Raw genomic sequence first — 6,521 nt, 5'->3', positions numbered from 1 at the left:
CTTGTGCACAACATTCAAGTACTCGGGTTGTCGGGCGCTCCTAGCTTGAGGACCCAACACTTGAATTCCCCCTTAAAATATCTAATGATTCAAACAAGTTAGATCTAGGTGCTATGAGGTAGAAAAAGGGTAGTTAGGATACCATTGCCTTCTCGACTCCCATGTATTATGATTATTGGTCGCACTTAGTCAAAGGTCACATACTTGTCTCCCTCTAAATTCCCATGATTAGACTTTCCAAACCCTTTTCACAATTCAAATATCTTTTGGATGAAAAAGAGTGGTTAGGATAATATTATCCTCTTAACTTCTGAGTTTTTGGATTGTTGACTGTATCTAGACAAGGGTCTGATTCTTATCTCCATACTAAAATTAACCCCAATAAATCAAATCATTTTTTGCCTCCATGCACTCTTTCAAACCTTTCAAAAAGGATGTGTTACTTCCATTCTACTATGAATGACGCTTAAGCCTCCATGTGTGAGCAAGTAATGTTTAACAGCTAGAGTGTGATCCACGCACATCCACTTTACCGTAAACAAGCAAAATACTTCCCGCTCATATGCTCCAGCATACAAGAAAGTGAATAGTAGCACACAAACGTCTGCACTGTTCTGTAAAAACAAACAAACACATACTGCATTTGTGAGCGGAACTACGGAGCTCTGACTTCCACATTGCATGTATGAGGGTACGTAGGCACATGGGCCCAAATCCTTGGCAAGCACACTAATTTAAAATTTATTTTCTCCTCCCATCTTATTCTCACCTCATTCACTGATAGCAAGCGACATACAGATAAACAACATCCATACGCATTGATACAAGCAAGTGGTACCCATGGAGTACCATGGATGTGAGGGATGCTAATACCTTCCCCTTGCATAACCGACTTCCGAATCCGCTCTTGGTTGTAAGACCATTCTCTTTTGGGGTTTTATCGGTATTTTTCCTCTCCTTTGGAATAAATAAAATTCGGTGGCGACTTTGTATTTTTCACGGCGCAATAGCTGGTGACTCTGTTGGGGGTATGCAGACAGCTTATTTGGACTCCCCGGCGAGGTGGCGACTCTACTAGGGACTATATGGAGCTTCCTAAGCAAGTCAAGCTTAGCTTTCCTGTATCCTTTTCTTTGGGTGCTTATTTTTGTTATCGCTTGCTATATTTATCTGTTCCTATTATATATATATCTTGATGTGATCTTGTGGGGTTGGATACTATGAAGTGAAAAGCCCAATACACAAGCTTAGAGATCATACCTAAGATAGGAGGGCTCTTCGTATTGACCTGTCAGACATAATTTTCTTGAGGGGGAGATACGAAGATCCCGCTTGGAGTATATTCTTTTTGGAGTTTCGCTGGCACATGAGTCACGTTCGCGCTGATAGCCATTCTTCCAAAGAGGGTCCATGACTATGAGAATCTTTAGACAACCCTTGGCTTTTGAAGTTGAAGGCAACTACACTTAGAGGATATCATCCCAAAAGTATTTGTTGACTCGTAAGTTATCTTGTAGCGATAATGATACTTTCGCCTCTTGATCTGTGATTCTAAGCATCTTCTGAAGTCTTAGTACTCACCTTGTGAGGGTATATGGATTTCTTATAGGTAAACATAGCCTCCAACACACCTTTAATCCACAACGATCCTGTTCTCTTGTATCGTAAATATGCATAACATTGGTATTGCATCTCTTAAGAAGATGTATCATGCATTGCATAACATTGCATGATTCATACATCTGTCTCCAGACAAGGCCTCATATCACCTTCCATTTATGAATAGCTAGATGATTACCCGAATTTGTTCAAGCCATAAGTATGTCTCGAGTTACCATGGAAGTGTTATTGGAATGTCACGAGGCATTGATCTAAGAATTAAACCAACTGAAGATTCAACTTAGTCGTGTCTTGGATATCATGAATGTACTGATGAGTTATCTCAGGCCAGATGTTATACTAGAAGTGGTCACTTCTATAAACGTTCCTGACTCTATCCCACATCAGGAGCTACCTCATAAACACCATCCTTAACCTAGATATTCAAAGGCTTCTTATCAACATTCGTTTCTTGTTCCCCGACCCAGGAAAAGCAACCTAATGCATAACCAGTATCTTAATCAGCAAGGAACTCTACTCGGCAAGGTCAGAGAAAGACACAGAAGTCAAAGAGGCGGATGGATCATGTGCCTATGTCATACAATTGACTTCTCCCTATCTTTCTTATGAACTCATTACTACGGTTATAGGAACCAAGGCCTCCTCCAACATCTCTCCCTCATGGCTATGATATAAACGCCAAATGTGTATGATACTCAGGGACACCCAAGCACGTGATTGAGGATTGCGATTCTTTGAAGTACAAAGTACAAGATTTGATTTATTCAAGGGTTATTTTGTTCACACTGCAAGGCCTGAATGTAGTGCACACCCCCATGCCTCCACAGGCAGGCACATCCTAAATACCATGATCAGTGCAAGTGGAAGCCAAAGTAGATGTGAATAATTTCCATTTGAAGGACTACTGCGTCAACTTCTACAAGCACCAAGACCCCACGCGTGGGAGGAATAAGGTTGATCACTCCTGAGGCACTAGTTCTATTCAATCATTTGCATTTGTAATTTTCTTATTTGTCATTTGTAATATTCACTTGTAGTAAACTCGTTTGTTTTTGAATAATAATGACATTGAAATAAATATGCATGTTTTTAATCAATCCATTCGTGTCCACTCATACTTCTCATCGGTATCAAACTTTTGTTAAACGAAATCAAAAGGAGAATGGTGAATTAAATCAAAAGTACGCTTTTGAATAAAACCTTGCTGACGATGTAAGGAACTATTTCAAATCCCCAAACACCGGAGTTATAAGGAAGATAATCCCTAGTTAATCCCTTCGAGCAAATGAATATGAGTTTCTTTCTAAACATAAGACCCTCAATCTAAACCCGAGGCATGGTAGTTATCAATTAGTTTGACCATGCATTCAAACTTCAAAAGGGGAGTGTCCTATCTGAGGATCAACCATATATTATCCCTCATTAGAGGTCTAAAATCACAAATCAACAATGTTTATCCCTCACCAACAGAGACACGAGGTAGTCACAACCCATTCCAATCAAATGAACGAATGTCGCATGATTTGTTCCAAAAAATCAGAAAAAGAAAGAAAGCCCGATTGTTAGAACAAGATTTGGTTCTGCATCTATACCTTGATTTTTAATGATAATAATAGTATATTTGTGTGAGAACAATTTTGGTACCCTAATGGTTTATTATTGTGTAGCTTTAACAGCCAGTTATGATTCTGATCATATGATTTGCAGCATCATAAGTTTCTGAACTTTGTATTCCAAATCCGCTTTTGCGCCTACCATTAGAAGTTTTGAAAGACATCAATATTGTTATTGTAGTATTCTTTCTTCTTTTGTGTTATTTCACCCATCAGAAGCTTCTGAGGAGACACTATGTTGTTGCTGCAATGTTCTCTCAATTCTTGCTTCTGGATGTGACTCTGATCACCTAACTTTAGAAGAACAGAAAGCTTCTGAAGTTGTGTTATGAAGCTGAAGATTCTAAAGATCTCAAGATAGACGATTGGAGTTATCAAGGTTCTGACTGAGGATTCTGAAGACTTTGAAGATTATGAAGACACTGAAGACCTCAAGCCAGATTACTGACATTGTCAAGGTTCTGACCCAAGGTTCTGAAGTTTCTGAATCCATCTCTCTACTTCTTCACTTCATGCTTCAATAATCTTTCCTCAGAAGCCAGTGAATTTGAAGATAAGATTAAAATAGGAACGTGATCAAATAGTACATGGTACAAGTCAAACAACCTTTCCACTACCTGATTTCATGGGCAAGGATAATACTATACATCACACCTCTCACTGAATTTATGGGAGAAAGCACAATACATGGTATCATTTATTTCCCATCCAATAGTGGACAGCCTCTCAAAGGAGATTTCCCTATTTTTCCCTCCAATGATCACATGCTTACACTATATAAGCATGCATTGGATACTTGAAGAAAACACTGATTTGCACAAGTATTTTGACAAGCTATTTTTTCTTTGTGAAAAGCTATCATTCTTTGTATATAATTTCTTTTAAGTGTTTGTTATTCGTTTTGTGTAAAATCTTCTTGTGTAGAAGCATCTTGTAACACACTAAATATTCTTCAAACTATTTGTTTGAGTCCTTAAGGAGGTTATCCTTGAGAAGACAAAGAAAGTTGTTCTTTGTGAGTCCTTAAGGAGACTAAGGTTTAGTTGGATCCTTGATAAGACAACGAAGGTTATTCTTTGTGTTTATTATAATTTGTTGATTATAATGGATTAAGTCTTTGTGTATAAGGCAAAATCACCTTGACGGGTGGACTGAATTACCTTTGAGTTCAAGCGAACCAGGATAAAGATCTTTGTGTTTTTATCTTTTTGTTATTAACTTGTTAGTGGTGTTTTTGTTTTGGAAAAAGCTTTTGCTTGTAACACCCAATTCAACCCCCCCCCCCCCCTTTCTTGTGTTTTTTACATCTTCAATTGGCATCAAAGCTCCTGTTCTGATTGTGATAAAAAGTTTTATCAACACCTCACAGTGTTCAGTACCGATTCAGTTATGTGAGAAATAATGGCTACTGCTAACGCGACTAACATTGTTAATAATAATGATAGAGATCACTACAGTGCAAAACCTCATATATTTGATGGTGAGAAATTTGACTACTGGAAAGACAGAATAGAAAGTTTCTTTCTTAGTGACGATATTGATCTCCGGGATCTCGTAGTCGATGGCTATGTTCACCTAGAAAATTATGCTGAAGGAAATATTTTAGCAAGAAGTGTTATGTCTGATCAACAGAAGAAAGAATTCAAAAATCATCATAAGGACATAACCATATTTGTTATTGATATCTTATATGGAGTATGAGAAGATAAAAAACAGGGATTCTGCCAAATCCATCTTTGACTCTCTGAGAATGACTCATGAGGGAAATTCTCAAGTAAAAGAGACAAAGGTCTTGGCCTTAATCCAGAAATATGAGGCTTTCAAAATGGAAGATGATGAAAAAGTTGAGATTATGTTCTCAAGGTTTCAGATGCTTGTCACAGGGCTTAAAGTTATGGACAAAGGGTATTCTATAGCTCATTATGTCAAGAAAATTATCATAAGTCTTCCCAAAAAATGGAGACCTATGGTAACTGCCTTGAAGCTGGCCAAGGATCTCAGCAATATCAGTCTTGAAGAACTTGTTAGTTCTTTAAGAAGTCACGAGATTGAGCTAGAAGAAGGTGAACCTCAGAAGAGAGGTAAATCTGTAGCTCTAAAATCCAAGCTTGAGAATACTAGAGCATATCAAGCTAAGGAAGAATCACGAGGAGTTGATGAAGACTCGGAAGATGATGATGAGTTGTCTCTAATCTCAAAGAGAGTCAACAGACTCTAGAAACACAGGAAAAGTGGTCAAGGGAAATTCAAAGCAGTAAGAAGGACTGTTGGTCGCTTCGAATCTTCATCTGGTCAAAAGAAGCAAACTTCTGGAAAAGAAGTTATCTTCTTCGAGTGCAAGGAGCCAGACAACTACAAAAATGATTGTCCTATGCTGAAGAAGGATAATAGGCCCAAGAAGAACTTCTCCAAAGTTAAGAAGGGGCTGATGGCTACCTAGGATGACTCAAAATCTAAAGAAGAAGATTCTGACGAAGAAAAATCCAACGTTGCACTGATGACAACCACTAAGGAACCAGAAGACAAGATATTATCAGAATCATAATCCGACTCCGATTTTGAAGAGGTATTTTCTAACCTATCTCGTTTTGATATTGAATCATGTCTCTCTAAAATGCTGGAAAGTACCAGAGTCTTCAGAGTAAATACAAGGACCTTGCACAAGTCCAAGTAACTGGTTCTGAAACTCAGAAAGAGCTTGAGAAATATATTTCCTCTCTAAATGAAAAAGTATTTTCTTTAGAAAGTAACAACTTTGCTTTGAAAAGTAAAATTTCCAAACTAGAGGAGGAAATAACTTCAGATGCTTGTGGTACTCATTGCGTCATCATTTATGATAGAGCATTCCAGTACTTTCTGGCGAAAAGCATAGATAGAAGTAAAATGGCTTCCTTGATCTACGGAGTTAGCAAAAATGGCAGGAAAGGTTTGAGTTGTACAGAATCTATAAAACCTGACGTAAGTCAGAAGGTTAAACCAAAACCTCTCTATGTGTATTTCATGCCTACTAGCACTAAGCTTGATAATTATGCACAAACACAGAAGCATACTAAGGATAAGAACTTTGTTCTAAAACCTAAGTATGATGCACAAATCTCTCATGATTATCCTTCTGCTAAAAGACCCAAAGTTGTAAGAAACTCTAGGAAAACTAACAAAGGAGGACCCAAAAATTGGGCACCTAAGGATGAAATAATTTTTGTTGCAAGCATCCTTAACAACTCAGTTGAGACACCAATCGTGGTACCTAGACAATGGATGCTTCCGACACATGATGGGAAAAAGGTC

This window comes from Lathyrus oleraceus, chromosome 3 (assembly GCF_024323335.1).
Source record: "Lathyrus oleraceus cultivar Zhongwan6 chromosome 3, CAAS_Psat_ZW6_1.0, whole genome shotgun sequence".
NCBI lineage: Eukaryota > Viridiplantae > Streptophyta > Magnoliopsida > Fabales > Fabaceae > Lathyrus > Lathyrus oleraceus.
Note: the sequence above shows the minus strand (reverse complement) of the source record.